Here is a 14,805-nt window from a genome sequence, read left to right as displayed (position 1 = left end):
TGGCATGAATTAAAATATTTTAAATCATTGACAACGGTAAAAGCAAGCTGCAAATTTTTACCCTGAGTAGAACAAGTTTTGCAATTAATTTTAAACTATGGGTAGAAATGATCTTTAAAGAAATGATGTTGTAGAATTAAGCAAACACATATCACTAGCCCAATAACATATTCAAAATTTATATAGAAAGGATATTTGGTGGCCTCATGGTGGGGTCACATCTGTTGAGAAAGGCTGTGGTCTGGTGTTGACTGAAGATCAAAAGATAGGCAACATGGGTTTTTAAACCTTATAAAACTCCTTAAATGTTAATATGATTAAAGAGCTGCCTATATCAGAAAAACTCAAAACAGAGGCTTACGGGAGACAGATGCTCCTTCCCTCTCGTGTTCTGTCATCCTGGCTGCTTGAGCTCCAGCTGCTCTTCATGCCAGCACTGTGGGCAGTGGGAGAGGGTTAAGTAGGAGTCATGTCACAGGCCACAGACCTTATTTCTTAAGGAGACCTCCTGGAAGTCTCGCCCAACACTTACACTTAACATCTCACTGCCCACTTGGTTATGTAGCTGTGCATCTCTGAGACGGCATGAGATGGGACAATGCAGTCTTTTCCTCTGAGTGGCAGTCTTGGTGTTCTGCTATGGGTAGGGAAGGAGAGGAGAGCTGCTGGGGCAGACAGTTAAAGAGTCTGAGCCACCATTCATCTAAGTCATAATTAAAGCAGTTCTATCAGTTCCAGGCAAGCTAAAGCCACAATATTTGATGGAGATCTTTGAGACATTAACCACAATGCCTAAGTGCCTGTCTTCAAGTGTCTAAAATAAAAATCAACACATTACTGTTTGGGTAGCAGGGGTTGGCACCGACACGTCTAACATAGCTATTAAACAGTGATTAAGTCTGGGCCATGAAGTTAGGTCACCCAGGTTGAGCTGCAGTTCATACCAACTGTATGAACTTGGGTAAGTCACATGACACCTGAGATTCCTCATCTGTGAAGTGGGGAAAATGTTACCTATTTGTTGAGGTTGTTGTGAGAATTAAATAAGTTAAAAATGGAAAGTTAATCAGTACAGAACTCTGCTGAGACCTAGTTGGTTGGTGTTCAATAAATATTGGCTGTTATTAAAATTTATATTTTATTAGTGTTATACTGAAGGCACACATTATCTAAAAGCCTTCATACTACATAAAGATATATAATGAAAACAAAAAATTCAATTAAATGTATATATTAGTTTTATGCTTATTAAATTTACATTTAATTTTAGACCACACATTATTACTGTGTGTAGAGTCTAATAATCTATATTTCACAGAGAATTTTAAATAAATACATAGACTGCTAAAGAAAACAACTGCAAAAATTTCATAATAAGTAGGACTGTATTTCTCTTTATTATGAATTTTTGGCATACATTTTTTCAGTATTAATAACCAAGAAATTCATACATAGTATCCAAAAGAGAGAATAAAAGAATACCCTTAGCTTAAAAATCATTTGATCCTAATTAAATCACAAGTATATTGTAGAATAAAGCCCAGATTTCTATTAGTGAAATTCTATCTATTTAAAGTTTTATAAAATCTACTCAGCATTCTACATTAGTGTCTTGGAAATAATCAGCTCTCTGATATTATTTATAAAGTATACTCATTAAAGGAACTGTAGAAATCTTGATACACTGATGAATTGCACCCTCTAGTGGGAAAAAAATTTATCCATAAAGACTTAGTATGCTTCTGCAATGCAGGTTTTATGCATTAAAATGTGCTTTCACCTAAAAATTTTAATGTAATTATGTTTTATAACCTGCACTAATGTATATCTACCACTATTCATTTCCTCTGGGTCTCCAGAGAGTTGCTCTGAGTTTCAGAATCTATTGTGTAAACAGGCCATTAAATGCTGGGAAAGTAAAAGAGCTTTAAATGAAAAAATTAAAAAGAAAAAGTAAAAGATAAAATTGGACATGCACAGGCATAAATTGAATATTTTCTAAAAGAATATCCTTTACTCTGTATTTCATGTAGAAATAGTTTAGATATATTATACCACATCATCAGGCAAGTGTTTCATTCTTCTTCAAAATATATATGATTTTTTCAATTGGAAAAATATGAATTACTGCTTGTCAAATTATTCTTTTTCAGAAAGAACTGAAAGGCTGAGCACATCTCTATGTTTTTCACTATAGTCTGAGAAGCATACAAGCTGACACCAACAGGATGTAAGAGGTATGTTTTGAACACAGATCAGTTTGACTCCAAAACTGAACTCATCCCACAATATTCTATGCCAATCCTATGGTTACCGACCCCTTGCTCAATCTTCTTCTGCTTCTCATGAATCAACAGCACATTATCAAAATCAGGAGCAGGTATTACCTAAAACTGAGGTCCTTTTCTTAGCTGTCATCTCTACTTGAAATTCCTCCCTTCTTTGCTTTCCTCTCTCTGCTGCAATGTGACCTCAAAAATCCCCTCTATTTTCCCAATTCTTCTCTAGCCTTGCCTTACACACCATACACACCAGGCAAAATGAAAGCCTGATAAGCCAACTTGAGTGCCTTCTATCCTAGCACGCTCATTAGAAGATTTCCAAACCTCTTCCTTGCAGATGGTCATACTAAGAAATACAGTTTTCTCTCCATGCTGCCACTTTGCCAAACAAACATCTGCTGTCCTTGACAAATCAACTTAAAGCTTTCTCACAAAAGAAAGCAAACATAATTTTTATCTTTGTTACCTGAAGCTCTGACCGCCAGGGCCTAATTCTGACACCCTCTGTCTCCCCTCTGCTCCTTTGGTCTTGTCTCTTATCAGAAACCCTTCTGGAACCAGCCTAGACATTGAGCTGTCAAGTTAAGATTTGTTCTCACACTTCTTGAATACCTTCCTCAACCTAATTCAATGTTTTAGTGTTGCTGGTTCCAGGTTTAATTTTTACTTCTTCAAAGTTCTTTATTTACTCCACTTGTTTTACTTATTTATAAATATTTCTACTTTATTTTACTTGGTTCTTCTTTTCATCTCTTTAAAAATGTAACCCCCACTCCAACTTTTTATTTTTTATTTTTTTAATTGAAATGTAGTTGATTTACAGTGCTGTGTTAGTTTCAGGTATAAAGCATAGTGATTCAGTATTTTTGCAGATTATATTCCATTATAGGTTATTAGACAATAATGGGTAGAATTCTCTGTGCTACACTGTATATTCTTGTTGCTTACCTTTTTTATATATAGTAGCTTGTATCTGTTAATCCCATACCCCTAATTTGTCCCTCCCCCCTTCCCTTTTCCCTTTGGTAAGCACAGGTTTGTTTTCTATATCTGTGAGTCTGCTTCTGTTTTGTATATACTGTACATTCATTTGTATTAAGTTTCAGATTCCACATAGAAGTGGTATTATATATCAGTACTATTTGTCTTTCTCTGTCTGACATTTTACTAGTATTCTCTAGGTCCGTCCACGTTGTTGCAAATGGCAGTAGTTCATCCTTTTTATTCTGAATAATATTCCATTCTGTATGTATACCACATCTCTTTAATCCAATCATTTGTTGATGAGCACTTGGATTGCTTCCTTGTCTTGGCTATTGTAAACAGTGCTGCTATGAACACTGGGGTGCACATATCTTTTCCAATTAGTGTTTTCATTTTTTTCTGGATATATATATCCAGGAGTGGGATTGCTGGATCATATGGTAACTCTACTTTTAGTTTTTTAAGGTACCTCCATACTGTTTTCCATAGTAGCTGCACCAATTTACATTCCCACCAACAGTGTAGGAGGATTGCATTTCCTCCACATCCTCTCCAACATTTGTTATTTGTAGATTTTTTGATGATAGACATTCTGGCAGGTGTGAAGTGATACCTCATTATGGTTTTGATTTGCATTTCTCTAATAATTAGTGATGTTGAGCATCTTTTCCTGTGCCTGTGAGCCATCTGTATGTCTTCTCTGGAAAAATGTCTATTCAAGTTTTCTTGATTGGATTGTTTGTTATTGAGTTGTATGGGCTGTTTGCATATTTTGGAAATTAACCCCTTGTCGGTTGCTTCATTTGCAAATATTTTTTCCTCTTCCATAGGTTGTCTTTTTGTTTTGTTGATGGTTTCCTTTGCTGTGCAAAAGCTTTTAAGTTTAATTAGGCCCCACTTCTTTATTTTTGCTTTTATTTCTTTTGCCTTAGGAGACTGATCCAAGAAAATATTGCTGTGGTTTATGTCAAAGAGTGTTTCCCCTATGTTTTCTTCTAAGAGTTTTATGGTTTCATGTTTTACAGTTAGGTCTGTAAACCATTTTGAGTTTATGTTTGTATATGGTGTCAAGGAATGTTCTAAAAGATCTATATTTTTTACTCCTCTCCCCCACATTTTGTGTTTTTATGTCATATTTTACATCTTCATGCTTATCACTTTACTGTTTATTGTACTTATAGTTGCTTTCACAACTTTATTTTGTTTTGTAATTTATATACTGGCTTATTTAAGCGATCTTCAATCCTTACTATATATTTGCCTTTCCTGTTGGGATTTTCCTTTTCCTACAGATTTTTGCTTCTTTTCCATTTAGAGGAGACCCCAAATAGCCAAAGCAATCTTGAGAAGGAACAAAGCTGGAGGCATCACACTTCCTGATTTCAAACTATACTACAAAGCTATAGTAATCAAAACAGCTTGGCACTGGCATGAAAACAGACACATTGATTAATGGAATAGAATCAAGAGCCCAGGCATAATCCTGTGCATATAAGGTTAATTAATTTTTGAAAAATGAGCAAGATATATAATAGGGGGAAGATAGTCTCTTCAATAAAGATGTTGGGAAAGCTGGACAGCCACATACCAAAGAATGAAACTGGACTCCTCTCTTATGCCATACACAAAAATCAACTCAAAATAGATTAAAGACTTAAATGTAAGACCTGAGACCATAAAACATCTAAAAGAAAACAGGTGGTAAGCTTCTCGACATTGGTATTAGCAATGATTTTTTGGATTTAACAACAAAAGCAAAAACTAGCTAGTTGAACTACATCAAATAAAAAGCTTCTGCACAGCAAAGGAAACTATTAGCAAACTGAAAAGGCAACCTTCAGAATAGGAAAAAATATTTGCAAACCACATACCTAGTAAGGAGTTAATATCCAGGGCTTCCCTGGTGGCGCAGTGGTTAAGAATCCGCCTGCCAATGCAGGGGACACAGGTTCAAGCCCTGGTCCGGGAAGATCCCACATGCTGTGCAGCAACTAAGCCTGTGTGCCACAACTACTGAGCCTGTGCTCTAGAGCCCACAAGACACATCTAGTAAACCCATATGCCACAACTACCGAAGCCCACGTGCCTAGAGCCCATGCTCCACAACAAGAGAAGCCATGGCAGTGAGAAGCCTATGCACCTCAACGAAGAGTAGCCCCCACTCACCACAACTAGAGAAAGCCCACACACAGCAATGAAGACCCAACATAGCCAAAAATAAATTTAAAAATAAAAATGGGCAAAGGACCTACATAGACAATTTTTCAAAGAAGTCATACAAATGGCCAACAAGTACATGAAAAGTTGCTCAACATCACTAATCCTCAGGGAAACACAAATCAAAACCACAATATGTCACTTCTCATTCGTTAGGATGTTTATTATCAAAAAGACAAGATAACAAGTGTTGGTGAGGTTGTGGAGAAGAGGAAATCCTTGTACACTGTTAGTGGAAATGTAAACTGGTACACCACTATTAAAAACAGTATGGCGGTTCCTCAAGAAATTAAAAATGGAATCATTATCTCAAAGAGTTATATGCACTCCCATGTTTATTACAGTATTATTCACAATAGCCAAAATATGGAAACAACCTAAGTGTCTGTAGATGGATGAATGGATAAAGAAAATGAGATATATATATACATATTATCCAGCCTTAAAAAAAAAGAGAAGGAAATCCTGCCTTTGCAACCTGGAGGCATTAGGCTAAGTGAATAAGCCAGACAGATACAAAGACAAATATGAATACTACTTGTTACCACTTATATGTGTAATCAAAAAACAAAAAAAGTCAAACTCATAGAAACAGTAGAAAAGCAGTTGCCAGGGGCTGGGAAGTAGGGGAAATAGGGAGAGTGATAAAAGGGCACAAACTTTCAGTTATCAGATGAATAAGGTCTGAGGATCTAATGCATAACATGGTGACTATAACTAATAACATTGTATTGTATAATTGAAATTTGTTCAAAGAGTAGAACTTAAATGTTCTCACTAAAAAAAAAAAGTAAATATGTGAGGTGATGATGTGTTAATTTGATAATGTATTAACTTACAACGTATATGTATGTCAAATCATCACACTGTACACTTTAAATATCTTACAATGTTATTGCCAATTATACCTCAATAAATTTGAAAAAAAAGTTTTTCTCTAGGTAGCAGAGAAGTCCCTGAGACTACATTAAGTTTTATAGTCCTTGTGTTCTCATAAGGTGAAAAAGCTTTCTTATTCCTTGCCCAGCATATGTGACATGCTCTGACTTTGGAGTCTAAAGTCTAAGGGGCTGTAAGCACTATGATATTAACTGACACCTTTTCTTTATGATACTTTAAAAAAATATATTTTTTTCCTCATTATACAAATACATGTTTATAATAGAAAAGTTGAAATTTTTTTTAAAAAATTGAAGAAAAGAAAATCTTATGTCACCCCACAGCCTAGAGAGAATTCCTATTAATATTTTGGTGCAATGTTTTCCAATCTTTACTCAGTATAATTTTTTTATACATGTGACCATACCATATGAACAAAAAGTACTCTTTTATACATAAAAATTATTATGTAAGCATTTTCTATGCTATTACAGTTACAAAAATGAATATATCATTTTTATTGAGTGATCAGCTCCGTGCTTTGTGACCACCTAGAGGAATGGGATAGGGAGGGTGGGAGGGAGGGAGACGCAAGAGGGAAGAGATATGGGGATATATGTATATGTATAGCTGATTCACTTTGTTATAAAGCAGAAACTAACACACCATTGTAAAGCAATTATACTCCAATAAAGATGTTAAAAAAGGAAAAGATGGCTGTGATAAAGAAAGACAGACAATAAGGCAAGGATGTGGAGAAACTAGAATTCACAATCCTCATATATTGCTGTTGGGTACATACAATGGGGCAGTCACTATATATATATATATATATATATATATATATATATAATTCATATAATATAAAGTCTACCCTTTTTTAAATTTTTTTTTTAGTTTTTTTTTTTAATTTAATTTTATTTTTGGCTGCCTTGGGTCTCTGTTGCTGCTTGCAGGCTTTCTCTAGTTGTGGCAACTGGGGGCTACTCTTGGTTGTGGTGCGTGGGCTTCTCATTGCAGTGGCTTCTCTTGTTGTGGAGCACGGGCTCTAGGGCATGCAGGCTCAGTAGTTGTGGCACACGGGCTCAGTAGTTGTGGCTCGGGGGCTCTAGAGCGCAGGCTCAGTAGTTGTGGCGCATAGGCTTAGTTGCTCCGCAGCATGTGGGATCTTCCCGGACCAGGGCTCGAACCCGTGTCCCCTGCATTGGCAAGTGGGTTCTCAACCACTGTGCCACTAGGGAAGTCCCAAAGTTTACCCTTTTAAAGCATACAATTCAGTGGTTTTTAGTGTATCCACAAAGTTGCACTATTACCACAATCTAATTTTAGAACAGTTTCATTACCCCAAAAGAAACCTGTACCCATCAGCACTCATTCCCCTACTCCCTTTTTCTATAGACCCTTACAACTACTAATCTACTTTGTTTTTGTAAATTTCGCTATCCATTTCATATAACTGGAATCACACAATATGTGGTCATTTATGTTTCACATCTTTCACTTAGCACAGTTTTTCAAGATTCATCCATGTTGTATTATGTATCAGTACTTTAATCCCTTTCATGGCAGAATAATATTAAATTGTATGAATATACCAGATTTTGTTTATCTGTTCATCAGCTGATGGACATTTGGGTTTTTTCCACCTTTTGGTTAAAATGAATAATACTGCCATAAACATCTGTTTACAAGTTTTTGTATGAACATATGTTTTCAGTTCTCTTGGGTATATACCTAGGAGTGGAACTGCTGGGTCATATGGTAACCCGTGTGTTTAACTTTTTGAGAAACTGACAAAATATTTTCCAAAGTGGGTGCCCCATTTTATGTTTCCACCAGCAGTGTATGAGGATTCCAACTTCTCCACAGCCTTGACAATGCTTGTTATCTTTTTAATTATGACCATCCTAGTTGGTGTGAAGTAGTAGGTATGTACTTGTGGTTTTGATTTGCATTTCTATACAGACTATGATGTTGAACAACTTTTCATGTGTTTATTGGCCTTTATATATCTTCTCGGGAGAAATGTCTATTCAAATCCAATGTCCATTTTAAAAACTGGGTTATTTTATTTTTTTTTACTCATAAGATTTTAAAATATATTCTGGATACTAGAACCTCATCAAATTTATCATATTCAAATACTTTCTCCCATTTTCAGGTTGTCTTTTCACTTTCCTGATAGTGTCCTTTCCTTTTGGTACTTTTACAAGATGGAGGGCTTGAATGTCACTTTCCAACCATGCTTTTCTTACTTTTTAAAAATCTCTATTGTTCCTTGCAGAAACTAACAGGTAGCCAGCCTGCAAAACTGAATTCCAGCCCATCATCACAATGCAGAATTTTGAAGGGTGGACTTGAAGTTAAGACAATAACTTAATAAATGGCACATAGGAAGGTAAGAGTTCATTATCAATTATAAATTGTTTTTTTTTTTTTTACAACAACAAAAAACTTTGATACTGTTGACCCTCTCTTTTAAGTGACTGTTTCCATTTCATTGATATCTGTTCTTTGTTGTTTCCAGCCTTATAAACTCTTTGGAATTTGGTGTGGGGTGTGTGTGTGTGTGTGTGTGTGTGTGTGTGTGTGTGTGTGTGTGCTGATTTCTTAAAATGAATGCATAGATCAAGGATTTTCAGTTTTTCTTCATTTCTAGCATGAGCATTTAAAGTTAAAATTGCCCTCTAAACATGATTTTAGCTGTCACATTTGTTTTGATATATTTTTATTATTATTCAGTTCAAAATATTTTCTAAATTTTATTGAGATTATTTTCTTTTTCTTTGGGCTATTTACCTATGGGCTACCCATGTATTAATGAATTTCCAAACATTTGGGCTTTTCAAGTTATCTTTTTTTGTACTAATATGTATATATAATAATGTTATATATATAATTAGTATATAAAATATTATACAATAGTATACTTATCTTTTTATATAAGTAAATAAAATAGTACATAATATGTATACACATATGGATAGATAGAAATTTATAAGTATATATTATAAAATATCTAGATAATTTAGTACAGGCATACATGTTTGAAATTGTTGTATCTTCTGCATGGATTGCAAATTATATTATTATGATATGTCCTTCTCTCTCAAATAACTCATTTATGTTAAAGTCTACTTTGTCTGATATTAATATACATACATCAACCTACCTTTGGTTAGTATTTGCATAGTGTATCATTTGCCAAACATGTCCCTTTAACTTTGTTTTGTCTATAATAATCAAGTTTTTGTAGTAATCAAGTCTGAGTAGCAAGTTTTTGTCTTTTTTGTTCATTCAGTCTGTCAATGACTGTCCTTTTAATGGAATAGTTTGGTCAATTTACAGTTAAGCAATTAATTATTACATTTGGTTTTAAATCTACCATATTATTATATTTTTCTATTTGTTTCAAATGCTCTGTTTCTTTTTCTCTCCTTTCTTTGCTTCATCTTGATTCTTCAGTGTTCAATTTCCCCACCTCTATTAGCCTATTTATTAAACATTTGTTTAATTTTGATTTTAGTAGTTACTCCAGAGGTTATAACAAACATTCTTGAGTTAATAAAGTTGTATATAAACTTTTAACACATGCTGGACAGCACAGGACCTTAGAAATTCTTAATTCAATTCAATATATCTTGTCTTCTATGTTATTATTTTGTTAATCCCAGTCATTAATTTGCATTTAATTATGTTATTCTTTACTCTTTCCTTCACTACATTGCTTCCATCTGTGATTTTTTCCTTTGCCTAAAAGTCTCCATTTGGTATTTCTGGAACTGTGAGTCTGCAGTTAGTGAATTCTCTCAAGATTGGCTTATTTCAACTACTTTTTATCTTGCTCTCATTTGAAGGATTTGTTCTAGCTCAGCAGTTACCTTTTTTGAGCATCATTAAGATGTCTTCTGGCTTCCTAGGCTTCCATTGGGAAGTCAGCTCTTGGTCTAATTTTGCTCCTCTAATGCCAATACTCTTTTTTTCCCCATGCATGCTTTAAAAAATTTTTTCCAATCTCCAATTTTCAGCAGTTTTACTATGACATGCCCAATTTTACTTTTCTTTGAACCTATCCTGCTTGGAGTTCCTAGTATTTCTTGAATCTCTGGCTTGATGTCTCATCAAAGGGAAATTCTCAGCTATTATCTTTTAAAATACTGCCTCTTCCTCATTGTCATTCTCCTCTCCTGCTGCTATGGTTCTATTAAGATTTGTTTTTGGTGTTTTATGTGTTCTACATATTTCTTTTTCCTCTTTTCTGTATTACCCATTCCTGTTTCTCTGTGTTTTATTTTGGATATTTCTTCTGATTTATCTTTTAGTTCAATAGTTTCTCTTCAGCTCTTTCTAATCTTAGGTTAAACACATCCATTCTTAATTTCACCTATCACATTTTCCTGTTCTAGAATTTCTATTTCATTTCCATTTTCAATATTCTCTGTCAATTCCTTGAACATATTACTCATAGTTTATTTGTTGTTGTTGTTTTGGTCCAATAACTTCATTTTCTTGATCTCCTGTGGATCTGTTTTGTCTGTTTGTCTTTTACTTTTTTGGAAATATCCTCTGTGTGTGTGTGTGTTTGATTCAATGCTGGATATTTTATATTAAAAATTAACAAGTTAAGAGTCTGGATGACATCACCTTAATCAAGACAGCATTTGGTTTTGCTCCTGGCAGGCAGAGAGGCTAAGAGAAGAAGCAATTCCTGATTGTCTTTCTCAAAGGAATAAAAATGTTAAGGGCTTCAGTGCTGTGATGGGTGGTCTATTTCTAGTACGTTCTTACTCATAGGTTAGGCATTTCAGAGTCCCAGCTGAAAATATGGGGTGTTTATTAGGGCCCTTCCTTTCTCCAGGTCCTTAAATTTCAATGTTTATCTCCCTGCCTCATGAGTCTGTCAAGGATCTACTCATTTTATCAGCCTCTCAGTTGCTTCTTTCCAGTCAGTAACTGCCTTTAGGGAGAAGCCCCCGCCTCCCAAAGCCAGATCACCTCTTTGAGCCTCTTTTTCTTGCAGACCAGGCCCTCACAATTCCTCACACATAACCCTGGTAGCTATGCCATGCATCCAAAACAGTAGCTTTTGTTAAAAAAACATTTTGTCCTAGCTGTTCACAGGAGGAGAATTGGTTCCAGCTACTTAATTCACCATTGCTGATACTGGAATTCCTCCATGCAAAAAAATTTTTAAGTCTACATGGTTGATTTAACAATTTTTTTCCCTTAATTGCTTCTGAATTCTGATTCATGGTGAGAGAGACCTTCACCATTTTACTGTTATTTAGAAGTTTGTGTTTTGTTATAGTTCTTCTATGGTTTCAGCTTTTACATTTAAATTTTTGATCCATTTGGGATTTATCTTGATTCACTGAGGTTATATACAACTTACTTTTATTTCTGATGCCCACCTCTTTATCTATCTTCATTTATTGGATATTCTATCTTTATGTCACAGACTTGAAATTTTACCTTTTTATATAGTAAATTAACCTGTGAATTTGAATCTCTGGAATTTCAATTTTTCTATTGTTTCATTGTATGTCCCTGTTCAAGTGTCTGTATGACATTCTTTTTTTTTATGACTTTAAGATTGACTGTCATGCAATATTCTGCATGCATTTCAAGTAAATAATTTGATCAGTTATGATATATGTATACACTAGTGAAACCACCACTACAATCAAAATAATTAAAATTTTCTTGTGCCCTTTTTTAACTTATCACAAGCTCTGATGCCACCCATTGTGACTAAGCAACAAACTGTCATTTTAATCTGCAGTTTCTAGACATTTGATAAATGGAATCATGTAGAATATACTAATTTTGTCTCTTATTCAAGTTATTTTGAGACTCATCTATGTTGTTGTCTTTGGCATTAGTTTGTGCCTTCTTATTGTTAAGTGATAGTATTCTATATATTTGTTTATCCATTCACCTGTTGTTGGACATTTAGGTTGATCCCAATTTTGGGCTATCACAAGTAAAGCTGCTATAAGACTTTGTATATAAGACTGTGTGGCTATAATGCTTCGGTTTCTCTTCAATAACGGCAGAATGTCTAGGGCTTCCCTGGTGGCACAGTGGTTAAGAATCTGCCTGCCAATGCAGGGACACGGGTTCGAGCTCTGGTCCGGGAAGATCCCACATGCCACGGAGCAACTAAGCCTGAGCACCACAGCTACTGAGCCTGCGCTCTAGAGCCCGTGAGCCACAGCTACCGAGCCCGCATGCCACAACTACTGAAACCCACGTGCCTAGAGCCCGTGCTCTGCAACAAGCCAATGCAATAAGAAGCCCACGCACCACAACGAAGAGTAGCCCCCACTCGCCACAACTAGAGAAAGCCGCGCACAGCAACGAAGACCCAACACAGCCAAAAATAAATAAATAAATATATTTATTTTTTTAAAAATTGAATGGCTAGCTTGTATGATATGTGTAATCTTCTGAAATTGCTCAACTATTTTCTAAAGTGCTTGTATTCCAATAAGAAGTGAATGAGATTTCCAGTTGATCTGCATCTTTATCAACACTTGACACTGTCAGCCTTTATAAGTTTAGTTATGCTTATGGATGTATCTCACTGAGGTTTTAATTAGCATCTCCTTTAAGATGCAATTTAAAGATAAGATCTTTCATGTGCTTATCTTCTTCCATGAAGTGTCTGTTCTAATATTTTGCTCATTTTACGTATTTTTTTTCCTTCTCATTAGTTGCAAGAGTCCGTTTTATTTTGGGGGCATATGTTTCTCAAATATCTTCCCCTAATCTTTGGCTTGCCTTTTGATTTTCTTAATTGGTTTTGAAAAACAGAAGTTTTTAATACTGATTAAGTCCAATACATTGATGTCTTTAAATCTACAGGTCAATTTGAGGACAACTGACATCTTTACAATATTGATTCTTCCAATCTATGAATATGACATATTTCTTCAATGTCTTCTTTAATTTCTCTGAGTTGGGTTTTAGGGGGAGTTCTCAGAAAACAATGGCCCACAGGCCAAAATCAGCTCATGGCTTGTTTTTTGTATGATCCGTGAGATAAGAATAATTTTTACATTTTAAAGAGTTGTCATAAAAATGAAGACTAAAATGGAAAAGATACTACCCGTAGCTCACAAACCTAAAATATTTCATATCTGGTCCTTTACAGAAAAGTTTGTCAGCCCTGTTGTAGAGAATTGTGCATAGAGGTCTTGAACATAACTCATTAGATTCATTCCCAGGTATTTTATACCTCTGATGTCATCAAGTAACATCTTTTATGACTAAGTTTATTTAAAATGTTACATGCCTGGTACAGAGTGGTTGTTTAATAGATATTCAACAAATAAATGAAGAAAAACATTTTCATTTTCAGACATAAATTTGTGAAACAGCCTGCTAAAGGATGCTGAATTAAGACCATGACAGATCAGCAAAAGGAAGACACAGGAAAGAGATTCTGAAGAGTGTAGATTTCCTTTCTGTCTTGGCTTTCCGCCTCTGTGCTTTCCTTTTGGGACCCCCGCCCCACTGCTACTTCCTCTGACAAAGACTTCTGACACCTTAGGGACATGGATGTTGGTGCTATACGATCGAGGAAGACATAAAGGCATTATTTTTTCAATTTTCTTTTCTTTTTTTCTTTTTTTGCGGTACGCGGGCCTCTCACTGCTGTGGCCTCTCCCGTTGCGGAGCGAAGCACAGGCTCCGGATGCGCAGGCTCAGCGGCCATGGCTCACGGGCCCAGCTGCTCCGCGGCATGTGGGATCCTCCCGGACCGGGGCACGAACCCGTGTCCCCTGCATCGGCAGGCGGACTCCCAACCACTGCACCACCAGGGAGGCCCTCAATTTTATTTTCTTACTGTTCATTGCTGGTGTATTAGCGAGGGTTCTCCAGAGAAACAGAACCAACAGGCTAGATAGATAGAGGATAGACAGACAGATATTCTAAGGAACTGGCTTGCATGATTGATTCTGAGGGCCGATAAGTCTGAAATCCATAGGGCAGGACTGCAGGCTGGAAACTCGGGTAAGAGTTGCTGTTCCAGTCTTGAGTCCAAATACTTCAGGGAATCAGGCTGGAAACCCAGAGTTTCTATGCTGACGTCTCGAGGCGAATAGCTTCCTCGGTAAAGCTTAGCCTTTGCTCTAAGACGTTCAACTGATTGGATTAGGTCTAACAAAGATTCTCTCCTTGACCAAACTTGAATCAGGTGCCCCTAAACTCCCTTCTCAATTAGGCTCTGACTTTTGAACTTCTGTTATTTGTCTCTGCATTCCTCAATTTTAGCAAGGATCCTGCTAAGTCAGTTTAGCCAGAATCTCCCACCCTCAATATCTGACATCTGGTTCCTTCTCCTCCTCGAGCCCTGTCTGATCATCCCACCTGCCTCCCGCAAGAACCCTGTCAGGTCGGTTTAGCCAGAATCCGGCCCCCACTCCGCCCCCCTGAC

The 14,805-nt window shown here is 35.9% G+C and overlaps 1 protein-coding gene across 1 annotated transcript in view; it reads right to left on the bottom strand.

Annotated features, from left to right (window-relative positions):
- CRB1 (crumbs cell polarity complex component 1) overlaps window positions 1–14,805 on the bottom strand; it is a gene marked incomplete at both ends in the record, with an annotated part of 253,942 nt that overhangs the window by 238,885 nt on the left and 252 nt on the right. The gene's annotated exons all lie outside the window — the stretch shown is intronic.

This window comes from Hyperoodon ampullatus (genome assembly GCF_949752795.1).
Source record: "Hyperoodon ampullatus genome assembly, chromosome: 2".
Lineage (NCBI taxonomy): Eukaryota > Metazoa > Chordata > Mammalia > Artiodactyla > Ziphiidae > Hyperoodon > Hyperoodon ampullatus.
The sequence above is the reverse complement of the archived record's forward strand: the minus strand, read 5'-3'. Positions and strand labels throughout refer to the sequence as shown.